The sequence below is a fragment of the Vombatus ursinus genome, unplaced genomic scaffold (genome assembly GCF_900497805.2).
Source record: "Vombatus ursinus unplaced genomic scaffold, bare-nosed wombat genome assembly UNPS02014789.1, whole genome shotgun sequence".
Classification (NCBI taxonomy): Eukaryota; Metazoa; Chordata; class Mammalia; order Diprotodontia; family Vombatidae; genus Vombatus; species Vombatus ursinus.
This window is the reverse complement of record NW_020954567.1, coordinates 19923611-19940889: the sequence shown is the minus strand read 5'-3', so window position 1 is coordinate 19940889 and position 17279 is coordinate 19923611. Positions and strand designations below refer to the sequence as shown.

At 35.6% G+C, this 17279-nt stretch overlaps 1 protein-coding gene across 4 annotated transcripts in view; it reads left to right on the top strand.

Annotated features, from left to right (window-relative positions):
• The window catches only part of ACBD6 (acyl-CoA binding domain containing 6), a 215678-nt gene that overhangs the window by 83386 nt on the left and 115013 nt on the right, over positions 1–17279 (top strand). The window lies entirely within an intron of this gene.

Here is a 17279-nt window from a genome sequence, read left to right as displayed (position 1 = left end):
AATTTGAACTCAGGTCCTCCTGAATCCAGGGCCCGTGCTCTATCCACTGCGCCACCTCATTGCACCCCCACCCCCCAATTTAATTTATTTTTTCCATGCATATGATTCTTAGATTATTTATCCAGCCTTACCCTCTTTTCTGACCTCTTCTTCTCTTTCTCTTCATCTCATCTTCTACAGGAAACCTTTCCCAACCCTTCCAGTGCCTTTTTTCTGTTAATTATTTCCTATTTATCCTGCATATAGCTTGTTTGTACATATCTCCTTGTTATCTCCTCCATTAGATTGTGAGCTCCTTGAGGGCAGGGACTGTCTTTTGCCTCTTTTTGTATCCCCAACTCTTAACGTGGTGCTTGGCATATAGTATGTGTTTAATAAATATTCATTGACTGACTAACCTACAGTCTTCCATCTCTAACTACTTACTGGACATCTAAAACTAGATTTTTTATAGGTATCTATCTTAAACTCAGCGTGCCTAAAATTGAACTCGTTATCTTTCTCTCCAGACTTTCCCCTCTTCTTAACTTCCTTATTACTGTCAAGAACAACACCATCCTGTCAGTTACCCAAGCACCGAACCTAGGTGTTATCCTCAACTCCTTACTCTTTTTTTATACCCTGTATGCTATCAATTGCTAAGTCTTTTTTTTGGGGGGGGGGCTAGGCAGTGGGGTTAAGTGACTTGACCAGGGTCACACAGCTAGTAAGTGTCAAGTGTCTGAGGTCAGATTTGAACTCTGGACCTCCTGACTCCAAGGCTGTTGCTCTATCCACTGTGCCACCTAGGTGCCCCCTAAGTCTTGTTAATGGGACAGGACTTTGCAATATCTCTTATATATGCCCCCTTCTCTCCACTCACACGGACACCATACCCTCATCACTTCATGCCTGGACTATTACAGTAGCCTTCCAACTGGTCTCCTTGACTCAAATTTCTTTACACTCACTAGTCAAATGTTCTTCCTAAAGTATATGTATGATAATATTGCATCCCTCCCAATCCCCTTGCCCCATTCAGTAAACTCCACTATTACCTCCAGGATTAGATATCTGTTTGACTTTTAAAGCTCTTTACAACCTGATCCCTTGCTACCTTTTGGTTTTCTTACACCTTACTTCCCTTATATACTCTGATCCAATTACATTGGCTTCCTTGCTGTTTCTTGTAGAAGACACTCCATCTCCTGACTCTGAGCATGTTTACTCGTTGTCCCCCATACTTGGAATTCTCTTCCTCATCACTGCCTCCTGTCTTCCCTCATGTTTCAGTTAAAGTTCTACCTTCTGCAAGAAACCTTTTCCAGTCCTCTTTGATGCTACCATGTTCCCTCTGTGATTATCTCCAATTTATCCTATATGTAAGCTCTTTGAGAACAGAGACTATCCCCAGAATTTAGCACAGTACCTGATCATAATCAGTAAACATTTATTGAGTTTCTACTACATGCTAGGCAACATGCTAAGTGCATAAGCGCTTAATAAGTGATTTTTGATTTGACTTAGTAATCCTAATAATTCTCTGGGAGAGTTGCTGATCTACATTGGTAGAGGGAGTTTTTTCATCCAAAGATCTGCTAATGAAAAGTCTCAGGTATACTCACACATACAGGGAGGGTGAGAGAGAGAGAAAATAGTTCCTAGATTAGACCCTATATAAGTACTCTCTTGATGGTATTGAAAGTGATTTTATGTCTTAATGGGAATTCAGACCTATATTAGGTGATTTATTTTTTGATAATAGACATTCTGTCATTCAGGCATGCCATCAACAACCACCTTCCCCAAATTCTTTCTTACTGAGGTGGTTATTTTAATGATAATAACAATAGCTTTCATTTAAATAAGTTTTTTTAGGGTTTACAAAATGTTCTCCTTGCAATAAGGCTGTGAAGTAAATTGTGTCCTGTTACCTTTTATTATTTTGTATTGTTATATTTTATAGATAAGGAAACATGCTTAGATTAAATGGCCTTTCTAGACAGGTTGAAACCAGGTTGAAACCCAGGTCTCCTGACTTCTAGTCTAGTGTTATTTCCACTACATCGTACTGCCTCTAATCAACTTGAAATCTCCTTTTCAATAAAGACATTTCATACAATGTATTTTCTTTCTGATTTTTTGATAGTATAATAGTTATCAGGTTTCTCTATATGTTTATTGATTCTTTGGAATGCTTATAAGCCTTCTACCTTTCTCACAATTTCCTTCCCCCTTTCTTCTTGCTTTGTTTTTGAATAAATCTATGACTCATGTCAGAGTAATATTTATATGCCTTTGGCTTGAGGAACTACTACAAAAACTGGCCAAACTGGGAACGATAACCCAAGTGAAACACAGAAGATTTAAGAGGCAGGGTCAGTCTGCAGAGACTAAATTTATGCTTTTATTCAAGATTTGAGGAAGGAAGAAAAATGCACCCTCCTAAATAACTTCTACACAGCAGTATATACAGTGCTGTGGTAATGTACTTGATTAAAATATTAATTTACTAGAACCTTGCTCATTCGTGCTAATGACTGGGAGGTACATTATGAATTATCAAATTTTATTAATTTGCATGAATGCAAACAATGCTGTTTAAAAAATCAAAGCCATAGTATTTAAGTACACTGGAAATAAAAATTAAACACTGATAATATAATGAAACTATTTAAATCCCTTGAGCTGTTCAGATACTAGATAGATACTGGATTACACAAAGCGTTTTTACTGTTCTCATTTCTTTTATTATGGAATAGATTCATTACCTCTTGTTTATTTCTCTTCTCTTATTCCAGTCTACTTCTCTCAGTTTTGGTGTAAATATTGCTCATGAAGTAATTTTCCCAGGTAGCTTTTAAATACACAGTATTAATTCTTGTCAGGTTTATTACCTATCTCTTTGTGGTCGAAGATCTGGTAGATTCCTTAAAGCTGTCTTCGTGTAGCTGATGATATATGTAGGTACAATTTTTAATGGGATTACCCTTCTTATTCTTGCTGAACTGCTTGTCTTTATGTTCCAGTTGTCTGTGAAGAGTATAAGACATAGCTTGACCATTACAGAAAACATGCTGTGCTTTTTGAATGTAGCAGTAACACATAAATAGAACTGATCTATGGTGGCCAGCTATTCAGCAATTATGGGAATGGCATTAATGGACTAGCAGGGCTTGAGGAAGAGAGAGAAATTCTAGATAAGGTTTTGATGTGATGACTTTAGAGCCTGAATTTTTACAGAAGTGAATTCAGATGCATCACTTCACTAGGTTGACTTACATATTATGCATTGAGGTATATCCAACAGATCCCTGGACTTGGAATCATGGAGTCCTAGGTTTTATTTCTGGCTCAAATCATTAATAGATCTCTAATCCTGGGCAGTTACATAACTTCTCTCATCACTTTCCTCATATGGAAGATGGAGATAATATATGTTAGCTTTCCAGGTTATTTGATACTCACATGAGATAATGTTTGTAAAGTGCTTTGTAAATCCAAAGTGAAATAAATGTTAGTTATTGTTGTTATTAGCCCTATATATAATATTTCATTTGCCAGTTAAGTAGTAGGATACTATTAACTCATGTTTTGCAACAGTGGCAGTTTTACACTTGGTTAAATTTGCATTCTTTATTGAAGGTTTTAGGATTGCAATTGGCAAGAAAATAAATAAAATAATTATAATTACAGATCTCTTTTTTTTTTGGAAGTTAATTTTTTTATTTTTAAAATAAATTGAATATTTTTCCCAGTTACATTTAAAACAATTTTTAATGTTTGTGTTTTTAAATTTTGAGTTCCAAATTCTCTACCTCTTCTTCTCACCCCTCATTGAGAAGGCAAGCAATTTGTAGGTTATACATGTGGAGTCATGCAAAACCTATTTCTGTATTAGTCATGGTACGAAAGAAAACACGGATTAAAACCAAACAAGAAAACTAAAGAAATTTTTTAAAAAGTATGCTTTGATCATTATTCCGATTCTGTTAGTTTTCTCTCTCTGGGGATGTAGACCATTTTTTTACCATGAATCTTTGGAATTGTCTTGAATCATCGTATTGCTGAGAGCAGCTAAGTCATTCACAGTTGATCATCATACAGTTTTGCTGTTCCTGTGTACAATGTTCTCCTGCTTCTGCTCATTTCACTTTGCATCAGTTCATATAAGTCTTTCCAGGTTTTTCTGAGAGCATTTTGCTCATTCATCATTTCTTTCTTTCTTTTTTTTTAATGGCAATTTTTATTTATTTTTTTGTTTTCAACATTTACTTCCACAAGATTTTGAGTTCCAGATTTTCACCCCATCTTGCCCCTCCATCCACCCCAAGATGGTATGCATTCTAAATACCCCTTCCCCTAGTCTGCCTTCCCTTCTGTCTCTCCCCCCCCCCTTCTCTTATCCCCTTCCCCTTCAATATTCCTGTATGGCAGGATGGATTTCTGTACCCCATTTCCTGTATTTCTTATTTCCCAGTTGCATGTGAAAACATTTTTTTTAAGCATGTGTTTGTAAAACTTTGGGTTCCAAATTTTCTCCCTTTCTCCCTCCCCACCCACTCTCGTTGATAAGGCAAGCAACTAAATATAGATTATATGTGCAGGTAAGCAAAACGCTTCCATAGTAGACATGCTGTGAAAAACTAACTGTACTTCCCTTAATCCTATCCCACCCACCCATTTATTCTTTTCTTTCTTTTGACCCTGTCCCTCCTCAGAAGTATTTGCTTCTGATTACTCCCTTTCCCAATCTGCCCTGCTGTCTATCCTTCCCCTACTGTCTTGTCCCCTTCCCCCTCTATTTTCCTGTAGGGTAAGACAGATTTCCACACCCAATTGAGTGTGTATGTTATTCCCTCCTTAAGTCAAATCCTATGAAAATAAGATTCACTCATTCCCTCTCACCTTCCCCCGTTTCCCTTCCACTGTAAGAGCCTTTTCTTTTCTGGTTTCTTTTTTGTGTGGGATAATTTACCCTGTTCTACCTCTCCCTTTCTCCTTCACCTAGTATATTCCTCTCTCACCCCTTAATTTTATTCTCCAGATATGACCCCTTCATTTTCAACTCACCCTGTGCCCTCTATCTATCTATGTCTATATATATGTACATATAATTTTTTCCCCTCCAACTACCCTAATACTGACAAAGGTCTCATGAGTTACACATATCATCTTTCCATGCAGGAATGTAAACAGTTCAACCTTAATAAGTCTCTTATTATTTTCTCTTTCCTGTTTACCTCTTCATGTTCTACTTGAGTCTTGTGTTTGAAAATCAAATTTTCTATTCAACTCTGGTCTTTTCATCAAGAATGATTGAAAGTCTTCTATTTCACTGAATTACCATTTTTTCCCCTGAAGGATTATACTGAGTTTTGCTGGGTAGGTGATTCTTGGTTGTAATCCTATCTCCTTTGCCCCCCGGAATATTATATTCCATGCCCTGCGGTCCCTTAACGTAGAAGCAGCTAAATCTTGTGTTATCCTGATTGTATTTCCACAGTACTTGAATTGTTTCTTTCTGGCTGCTTGTAATATTTTCTCCTTGACCCGGGAACTCTGGAATTTGGCTACAGTATTCCTAGGAGTTTTCCTTTGGTGATCTCTTTCAGGAGGAGATCGGTGGATTCTTTCAATTTCTATTTTGCCCTCTGGTTCTAAAATATCAGGACAGTTTTCCTTGATAATTTCTTGAAAGAAGATGTCTAGGCTCTTTTTTTGATCATGGCTTTCAGATAGTCCAGTAATTTTTAAATTCTCTCTCCTGGATCTATTTTCCAGGTCAGTTGTTTTTCCAGTGAGATATTTCACATTGTTTTCTAATTTTTCATTCTTTTGGATTTGTTTTACAATGTCTTGATTTCTCATAAAGTCACTAGCTTCCAATTGCTCTATTCCAATTTTTAAGGAAGTATTTTCTTCAGTAATCTTTTGGACTTCCTTTTCCATTTGGCCAATTTTGCTTTTTAGGGCATTCTTCTCTTCATTGGCTTTTTGGACCTCTTTTGCCATTTGGGTTAGCCTATTTTTTAAGGTGTTATTTTCTTCAGTATTTTTTTGGGTCTTCTTTAGCAAGCTGTTGACTTGTTTTTCATGATTTTCTTGCAAAACTCTCAGTTTTTCCTCTACTTCTCTTACTTACTTCTCAAAATCCCTTTTGAGCTCTTCCAAGGCCTGGGACTGATTCATATTTTTCTTGGAGGCTTTGGATGTAGGAGCTTTGACTTTGTTGTCTTCTTCTGGTTGTATGTTTTGATCTTCTTTGTCACCAAAGTAAGATAATGTAGTCTGACTCTTTTTGCGCTGCTTACTCATGATCCCAGCCAATTACTTGAGTTTTAAACTCTTTGTTAAGGTAAAAGTCTGCTTCCAATGTGAAGAGTGTACTGTCCCAAGCTTCGGGGGTTTGTGCAGCTGTTTTCAGAGGTACTTCTCAGGACCTGAAAATTTTCAGTTCTTCCAAGGTGGTATGATAAGGGGTGAGGTGTTTCCTCTCCACCACCACAACAAGCCCACCACACCAGCGCTCCTCCTCCTCGCCCCAGGACCGCCTCTCAGAACTGTGACCCAGATCCAAGCACCGGTAAAGCAAGAGATTCCTGCCTCAGCACTGGCAAAGACATCCCTGCCATCCCCCTCTGATCAGCCACTCGATTCCCCCTCAGTCTGTGGGCCTGAAGCTCAGGAAAAAGCCGCAGCCCCGGGCCGCACTCGAGACTTGCGGCTGAAACCTAGCTCCTCTATCACCGCAGTCACAGACTTTTCCCCCTGACCTTCTAAGTTGTCTCTGGAGTTCAGGGGTTGAGAAGTCTGGAAACTGCCACTGCTGCCCGCGATTCAGTCCTCTGAGGCCTGCTCTAGGGTCTCTGCGGCCTGCGCACCCACATGGAACTGCACTCCTCCCCCCACCCGGTGTGATATACCTTTCTGATCAGCCATTCAGGCTGTCTTTGGCTGGAAATTTGTTTCACTGTGTCTTTTTGTGGGTTCTGCTGCTTTAGTATTTGTTTAGAGCCTTTTTTTTAAGTATTTGGAGGGCTTTGGGAGAGAGCTCAAGACAGTCCCTGCTTTCCCTCCGCCATCTTGGCTTCGCCCCCCAATTACAGATCTCTTGAGAAAAACACTAAGAATAATTTTAAAAACTTAATTAAAAATTATTCCTGTATTAAAATGTAAGTATAGACTCATTCAGTAATCTTAATATATAACATAACTTGTATATAAATTAAAATGTTTTCATTGTTCATATTCATTGTGATCATCTTTGCCAGTCTGATGGAAGTAAGATGGAACCTCAGAGTTGGTTTAATTTGCGTTTCTCTAATTATTAAAGATTTGGATCATTTCTTGCGAGGGTGGTTGATAACTTGGGTTTCTTCCTTTGAAAGCTGTCTTTTCATATTATTTGGCTACCTATTGAAAAATGGTTGCGATTTTTATATATGTGTATATGTATATACATATATATTTGAATTAGGTCATTATATGTCTTGGAAATTAGACCTTTATTAGAGAATCATAATGCAAAGAATTTTCCCATTTACCTGTTTCCTTTCAAATTTTAATGTCATTGATTTTATTTATGCAAAAGCATTTTAATTTTATGTAATCACAATTGCCGGTTTTATCTTTGATCATTTCTATGCCTTGTTTGGTCATGAAGTCTTTCCCATCCTGATCCGAAAGATAATTTCTTCCTTGCTTTTCTGATTTGTTTTATAATGTAACTTTTTGTATCTAAGCCATGTATTTGGTATTTATCTTGGTAAATGGTATAGAGTATTGATCTAAGCCTAATTTGTGCCAGGCTGGTTCCTATTTTTCCTAGTATGGTTTTGTTTGTTTGCTTTGGACTTAGTGAATACTTGTTCCAATAGGTAGGTTCTTTGGATTTTTCAGATACTTGGCTACTTGAGTTTGTTTGCTTTGGCATGTTGTGTATGTAATTTGTTGTACTAATTGACCTATCTATCTTTTAAACAGTACTCAATGATTTTGAAGATAGTATTGTCATTTTTATTATATAGGCATTGCCTATCCATGACCAATTAATATTTCCTCAATAATTTGTATGTCTTTTATTTGTATAAGTCATATTTTGTAGTTGTATTCATATAGTTCCTCTATGTATGTGTGTCTTCATTTATATACTTCTTTTTTTTTTTTTTTTTTTTGGTGAGGCAGTTGGGGTTAAGTGACTTGCCTAGGGTCATACAGCTAGTGTCAAGTGTCTGAGGCCAAATATGGGTTAAGCTATTTTTTATGGTATTATTTTCTTCAGTATTTTTTTGGGTCTCCTTTAGCAAGGTGTTGACTTGTTTTTCATGATTTTCTTGCATCACTCTCAGTTTTTCATCTACTTCTTGCTTCTCAAAATCCTTTTTGAGCTCTTCCATGGCCTGGGACCAATTCATATTTTTCTTGGAAGCTTTGGATATCGGAACTTTGTGTTGTCTTCTTTTCGTTGTTTGTTTTGATCTTCTTTGTTATCGAAGAAAGATTCTATGTTCTGATTCTTTTTGTGCTACTTGCTCATGATCCCAGCCAATTACTTGAATTAGAAACTCTTTGTTAAGGTAGGAGTCTGCTTCCTTTGTGGAGAATGTACTGTCCCAAGCTGCGGGGGTTTTGTGCAGCTGTTTTCAGAGATACTTCTAGGGACCTGTAAATTTTCAGTTCTTCCAGGGTGGTTTGATAAGGCGTGAGGTGTTTACTCCTTTCCTGGCTTGTGCTGTGATCTGTGAGTCACCACAAGCACTCTTTTCTGCCTTGGAACTAAGAGGAGGATTCTTCTCTACTGCCACTACAAGCTTCACCACAGCAGCACTTCTCCTTACCCTAGGACTGTCACCCAAACACAGGCAATGCAAGAGAATCCTGCCTCAGAACCAGCAAAGAGATCCCCTGCAATCACCCTCTGATCAGCCACTCGATTCCCCCTCTGTCTATGGGCCAAGGGCTTCCGCAGCAGCCACCGCCTGCATCCTAGAGCTTCACCAGGGCTGGACCCTGAACTTGTTTTTCTTTCACCAAGGTCCAGCAGTCTTTTCCTACTGACCTAAGTTGTCTTTGGTGTTTGTGAGTTGAGAAGTCTGGAAACCACCACAGCTGCCTGTGATTCAGTCCCCTGAGACCTGCTCCAGGTTGGCTGAGGCCTGGTCTTTGCCTGTGTGCCCATGCTGAACTGTGTTCCTCTCCCAGCCCGTTGCGATAGACCTTTCTAATCAATCATCCAGGTTGTCATAGGCTGGAGATTTGTTTCACTCTGTCTTTTTGTGGGTTCTGCTGCTCTAGAATTTGTTTAGAGTCATTTTTTACAGGTATTTGGAGGGGTTTAGGGGAGAGCTTAAGCAAGTCACTGCTTTTACTCTGCCATCTTGGCTCCGCCCCTAAAAATTTTTTTAAAAATGTATTTTATATATTCTGTAGTTATCTCTCTCTTACTAATGGATTTTGTTGATAACGAACAGAAGTACTAATGATTTGTGTGTGTTTGTTTTATATATAAATTGGCTGAATTTAATAATTGTTGCAATTAAATGTTTTAGTTGACTTGCTAGGGTTTTTTAAGTGAACCATCATAAGATTTCCAATAACAATAATCTTGTTTCCACTTTGTGTTTATTCCTCCAGTTTTTTCTTGCCTTATTGTTATAGCCAGTATTTTAGCCATATATTAAAGAATAATGGTAATAATGGACATCCTTGCTTTTCCTTATGCTCTTGTTAGAAAGGCCTTTATTTTATTCCCTTTATATATAATGCAGCTTTTGGTTTTAGATAGATAATGCCTACCATATTAAGGAAAGGTATATTTATTTCTTTATTTTTAGTGCATTAATAGAAATGTGTGTTGCATTTTGTCAGAAGCTTTCTTTGCGTTTATTGATATAATCGTGATTTCTTGTTATCAATATAGTCTATTGTGCTTATAGTTTTCTTAATTTTTGAACCAAACCTGTATTTCTAGTATAAAGCCAACCTAGTCAACGTGCGTAATCTTTGTGATATGTTGCTATGGCTTCTGATAATATTTTATTCAAAATGTTCACATTAATATTCAGAATATTGGTCTATAGTTTAAGTTGGTCCTTGGTTTAGATATCAATACTAAATTTGTATCAAAGAATTTGGTAGTATCCCTTCTGTTATTATTTTTGCAAACAATTTATACAATATTGGAATTAATTGTTTTTTGAATGTTTGATAGAATTTGCTTGCAAATCTGTCTGGTCCTGTCCCCCTAACCTGCCCCCCTACTCCCTTCTCCTAGTACCTTTGGTACTTCATTTATAGGTTTCTGTTTCTTTTTCTAAGATTAGGTCATTTAAATCAACGCCTTTTCCTGGTTGGGCACAAGTAACTGAAATTGAAATATTAAGAGTAACTTTTCAAATTGAACTACATTTTAAAAAGTTAAAACCTTCATATGTATATATGTATATATATATATATTCATATATATGTAGTGTTACATATTATATATCCATACACACATAACTGGCTTCAAGGTAAAGGATTGTTACAAGCAACACCTTAAATATGAAGGACTAATTTTTATTTTCTAGAAAGCAAGTAAGTAATACCACTTAATAGGGTAGCTGGCTCCCTGAACTTTCAAAGCACTTTGTAGTCATTTATCTGTCCAAGGTAGGTCAGTATTAACTAACAGCCTTTGTTAATAGATGATAATTCTTTTAATTTTACTTTGCTGTGCTTTTGGAGCACTGAAAATGTATTTAGAGATCTCTAACTGCTGCATTTGGTCTGCTGATTGTCCAATAAAAGATTTTTAAAGATCTTCCTTCGTTTTTTCTTTTTCCTGTTCTTTGATTTTTTCATCCCTATTCCCTAAATGCTTATTATGGATAAATAAAAGGGAATAGAGAAATAGCAAAAATTATCTAGATTTTAGTTAGCAGCAATAAAACTTTAACTTCAGAATTGATAATAGATTGTTTTGTTTATATAGATATACAAAAATTTCATGAAAATTGTTATGCAAATAAGTACAAGCAGCTTTATTTACTGTTTTACCCATTTGGTTAAAATCTATGGTATTCAGACCAATAGCACTTTGTATACCAGCTCACTGAAGTTAGTAGATTGTCTGTTGTTGTAATAAGATGGAATGTGCTGTAACAAAACAATTGGGACCTTATATGGTTTGTTTAAATGATCTAGTTGCTAAATGTATGAAGTATTAAAATTTTTGCTAAAATTTTTCATTTTTTGCTTGCTTTTGGGCTTGCATAATACTATGTTAAAAAAAAAAAAACCTTTAAAAAGTACTAATGTGGATATCTTCCAGAGCTACTGCAGAACGTCATTGTCCAAGAATTCATTCTCATTCGAGGTTAATTAGTGTACCATTAAAATAATGTGTTACAAAAATTAATTACACATTGGGTCAAAACGTGTGTTAAAAGCTTAGTGCAAATGTCTGAGAGCACATCATCATACTTCAAACAATGTTATATATGTGCCACCCTTCAGGAAAAAATATCCAAAATGAAAATCACTAGTGAGGTCCAGTCATAGGTGTTTCCCCTAAAGTAAATTTTTGGCACTGCATATGGGAAATTTAACATATAACTCCTATTAACAGTAAAATGAGTTGCTTGTCTACTTCCTTACGTAGTTCCTAAAGATTTATGAGCTAGTGTTTCTTATCTTAACCTTTTTACATTTTATAGTTAATAACAGAGAACCTTAGCAGATGTTTATTAAGAACTTAAGGAATGTGCTGTGTGTTGTTTTTTTTTTTGTTTGTTTGTTTTTTTGTAAAAAGTACAAGTTATGTTATGGTTTCTTAACTAAAATAATAAATCTGATAAGTATCTTAATATACAATATGATTCAATACCATATTAGATATTATTGTAATTCATGTTAATAATTTAATTTAGCAGCTATAAAATATACACTTGAAAATTGGAATTGAAAGTGATAGAGACCATATAGCACCTTCTAAGTTGGAATTTTAGTGGATTCTTTTCACTTAAAGAGATGTAAAACATTATCAATTTGTAAAATACCCTCTAGTTCATTCGAAATGTTTTAGAACTACTCATTAAAGGATGTAATTATTCCTTTGGAAGATTTTAGAGTTAGTACTTAGAATAACTGAACAATTAGCTGTAATAGAAGCTATAGGAGTATTAATAAAAGAAAATGTTCTTTGGTACCCAGTCACAACAGCAAAATGTTTCTTTGGGAGTTTTTGCATACACTTTTTCTTGACCATTTAATCTTGGTGAGTTATGAACAAAGAATGATTAAGTGCCTTTTTTTCTGAGAAAAAATTTTTTATAGAAACATGTATAAGGTTTATCCATACCTGGCAATTTTTTATTTCCCTTTCCATTTTGGATTTTGTCGTGTTTTATTAGAAAGTATGTAGAGATAAATAAATCAATCAAGCATTAAGTGAGAGCACAAGAAAATTGAGTCTTAAGTTGTAGCACTCTTGTATGTGGTTGTTAAAATTGAATCCTCCTTTAATTTGATAGTATAATACCTCTATAAGGAAAAGAAGAGTTTGAATGAAAAAAAGCAAAGGAGAGTTCTTGAGAAGGACTTCTGTATTGTAATGCTATCCATGGAACATCCTGTAGTTCCTTAGTCTTTTCTAAAATCCCATAATTTAGGGCTTAAAATTTAATGTGGAAAAATATTACATTCTTTAAATATGACAGCATTGTCACATCAACCTTTCTTAAAAACAGTGCTGCACCATGTCAGTCATTTCATCAGATAGGTCCTAGGTTATTCTGTTTACTCTTTCATCAGGGTAAGATTTTTCACATCAACTAAATTTAGATTCCATTTCATAATACAATGGATTGGCATCGTTATTAGAGTAATTATGTTAATAATAGTGTTTTTGGTAGACAACAGTGGTCAAATTTTCAGATATCCTAGTTTTCTGTGGTTGGTTAGACATTTATAGTCTATCCATGTTTAGAAGTAGCCTGTACTGGCACCTGCCCCCTTTAAAACACTTGCAAATTATATAAATGTAGCTCTCTTCAAAGAGTTTTGGAGTATGAAATTGGAATATCAAGGTGGTAGAGTGTTTGTTATGTAAATGAATGAGTTCGCCTATCTAGTTAAATTTTGATCTCAGTTGAATTTTATGATCACCTAATTTTTTCATAGACCTCTTAGTTTTTTTTTAAATAAGCTATTTATGTCTTTTTTAAACATCACCATAATTTACCCCAGTATTCTTTCCTTTTCCCCTTCTAGAAAGCCATCCTGTATAATAGAGCATTTTTATTTATTTATTTTTTGGGGGTGAGGCAGTCGGCGTTAAGTGACTTGTCCAGGGTCACACAACTAGTAAGAGTCAAATGTCTGAGGCCAGATTTGAACTCAGGTCCTCCTGACTCCAAGGCCAGAGCTCTATCCACTGTACCACCTAGCTGCCCCTTAACATAATATTTTTAAGAGAAAAAGAAAGAAAAGGGGAAAAAATCAGCATAATGAACAATACATTAAAAAAAACTAAAAATATGTTCAATGCACAACATTTGTGGCATTCTCACTTTGGCAGAAGGTTATATAACACTTTAAGAATTTTAGGGCATTTTATTTAAAATATCTCATTTGATCCTCACAACATCCTTGGGAGATAGGGGCTATTATTAGACATTTTACAGATTAGGAAACTGAGATAGAAAGAGGTTAAGTTTCTTGCCCGAAGTCACACAGCTAGTCAGTGAGGCAGAATTTTATTTCAGGATTTATCAACTCCCAAGCCCAACCCTGTATCCGGAGTTTCATCCAACTGCACATAGGTGACTTTTCCTAGAGTTTTGCACATTTTATTAATAATAAAAGCTAGCATTTGTATAGATCTTTAAGGTTTATGAAATACTTTTCCAAATATCTTATTTTATCCTCACAGCAACTCTGAGAGGTATTATTTTTATTTTACAGATGAGGAAATTGAGGCTAATAGAAGGTTAAGTATGCTCCTTAGAGTCACATAGCTAGTCAGAATTTCATGTCTTCCGGCTCCTGGTCCAGTGTTCTTTGATACCTAGCTGCATCTAGGTAGTCATTGTGTCATTATATATCTTTTCTTGGTTCTGCTTACTCCACTGTGTATCAGTTCATATAGATCTCTCCTTGCTTTTCTGTTTTCATAACTTTCTTAGTTTATTATGGCTGAATAATATTCCATTACATTCATGTACCACAGTTTGTTACTGGTAGACATCTACTCTGTATCCAGTTCTTTGAAATCCCCCCCAAAAAAACCCCGCTGATATAAAAAAATAAAGTTAGATAAATAGCAATTTTATTTTTTATCAGTGGCTTCCTTAGGATATAAACCTAATAATGGAATATCTGGGTCAAGATATATCAACATTCTATCCACCATATTTGCATAATTCTAATTTGTTTTCCAAAATGGTTGTACTGATTTAAACAGAGCCACCAACAATGTGCTAGTGTTCTTCTCTTCCCACAATCCTTCCAACATTGACTGTTCTCATTCTTTGTCATTTTTGCCTACTTGCAGAGTGAGTTAAAATTCCAAGGTTGTTTTTATTTGCATTTCTCTTATTAATTGTGATTTGGAGCATTCTTTCATGTGATTGTGAATCCTTTAAATTCTTCTTTTGAGAACTGTTTCTGTCCTTTGGCCAATTAGTTATTAAAGAGTGGCTTTTGGTCTTCTATGTAGTTTTTTTTTATAAATCTTGGATTCTAAACCCTTATGAGAGAAATTTTATTCAAAGATTTTTTTTCCTGCCATTCGGCTGTCTTCCTTCTTATCCTAGATGTATTAATTTTGTTTGTGTAGAAGCTTTTACGCTTCATATAAAGTTATTTATTTTCTCTTTTGTAATGACTTCTATATCTTGTTTGGTTAAGAATGTATCTCCTACCCATAGCTGTGAAAGGTAAATGCTTTTCTTCTCATTTAAAAAAAAAGTATAATCTTTAAAATTAAGGACATGTATTAATTTAGAATGTATCATGGAATTTGATTGAAGGTGTTGGTTTAAATCCAATTTCTGCTAGACAGTTTTCCTAGCATTTTTTTTCAAACATGGAATTCTTTGCTAAGCAATTTGTATTTTCTGGTTTATTAAAAAATGGGTTATTAAGTACTGTTGTTTCTGATTCTTCCTTATCCAGTCTATTGCATTGATGTTACTTTTCTATTTGCTTTAAACCAATAACAGATGGTTTTGATGACTGCTGTTTCAATTTATAGGTTGAGGCCTAGAAGTGCTATTTACCTTTTGTCCTTACCGGTTGGCATCATTTACCTTGATATTCTATTCTTTTTCCATATGAATTTTCTTACTACTTTTTTATCAAGTTCTGTAAAGTATCCCTTTGATAATTTTATTGGTAGAGCATTAAAATTATAAATTAACTTTGATTACATTGTCATTTTTATTGTTTTGGCGTGGCCCAGCCAGGGGTATTAAATATTGCTCCAGATATTTAAGTTATTCTTTTATTTCTTTAAGGATCATTTTATAAATGAATCTATTCAGTTATTTTCTATGCTTTGGTAAATTGAGCCAAGATATTTTATGTACTTAATAGTTATTTGGAATGGTTTTTACCTTTCTAGTGTTACCTTTTGGATTTTGTCATCATTATATAACAATTGATTTTGGAGTATTCATTTTGTAGCCTGCAATTTTGTTGAAAGTATTCATTGTCTCAATTAGTATCTTTTCAGATTCTGAAACATTTTCTAAGTAAAGTGTCATGTCATCAGGAAAAAAGGATAGTTTTATCTCCTCTTGACTTATCTTCATGCCTTTAATTTCTTTCTCCTGTCTTATTGCTATAACTAGCATTTCTGTAGTTCTATCAAATAATAGTGGGAAGAGTGGGCATCCTTTCTGTACTCCCGTACTTACTACCAAATGTTGTAGTTGCATATATTTGTTGTTAGTTTTAGGGAGAGGAGAATACTGAGTGAACAAATTAAGGGTTAGGGATCATTAGTCTTCATATTCGTAGTTCATATGGTTTTTACCTCATTTGAATTTTTGGTGTCCTAGACTGGAGACAGCTGAAATTGTTTTATCTCTTGCATATAATTCTTATTTTGGAAAGGAGAGATCATAACAAGTCCTTAACTTCCATTTTAAGGAGGGTCATGTCTTCTCACCCATGTTTTCATTCCTTTCTAAGCAACACTCTTATTATGTGCAAGTCATTGTGCTTAGTAATCAGGATACAAAAATTGCAATACAGTCCCTGGTTTCATATCTAATGGGAGAGACAATGTACAAATAACTATGTACGTATAGATATATACAATCTAAATGGAGGGTAATTTTAAAGGGAAGGGATTAGCTGTCACATTGGATGAAGGGGGAAGAGATGGAAGAGTAACCAGAAGCATCCTCCTTCAGAAGATGGAAAGTAGAATTTGAGCTGAGTCACTGAACAATCTAAGGAAACTGGGAGGCAGGGGTGAGAAGGGAGAACATTCCAGACATAGATGGTTGCCAGTGCAAATGCATTGTCAGCAAATGGAGTATCATGTCTGAGAAATAGCAAGTAGCCCAGTGGAGCTGGATTGTAGAAGTTGAAGAGGGAGATAAAATGTAAGAAGACTAGAAAGTTTTTAAGGGGCGAGATTGTGAAGGCCTTTAAATACCAAAAAGGATTTTATATTTGATCCTGGATAAAATAAGGAGCCACTGGAATTTATTGAGTAGAGGGGTACGTGTTGAGGCCTATATTTGAAAAAAAAAAATCACCTTGGCCCTGAGTAGAGGATATATTGGGGTGGGAGGAGAGACTTGAAGCACAGAGACCAACAAGAGGACCATTGCAATAGTCCAGGCAAGAGGTGATGGAGGCCTGAACCAAGGTAAAGCCTGTGTGGGTGGAGAGAAGGGAACTTATATGAGAGATGCTTCAAGGATAGAAACACCAAGTTTTGGCCGCAGATCAGATATGTGAGGTGAGTTCAGGTGAGGAGTTGAGGATGACACCGAGGTTGTGGGCCTGGGTTGATGGTGGTATCCTCGTGGTTTTGGGGAAAAGATAATAAGCTCTGTTTCGAACAAGTTGAGTTAGGGATGCCTACAAGAATCCAGTTTGAGAATTCTAGGAGGAAGTTGGTGATGTATGACTAGTTCAGGAGAGAGATTAACGCTAGATACAGAGATCTGGGAAACATCTGCATAGAGATGATAGTTGAGCCCGTGGTAGCTGATCCAATTACCAAGAAAGATAGTACTTGAAGAAGAGAGGAAGCCCAAGAAAAAGTCTTAGAGGATACCAAAAGTTAATGGGCATAA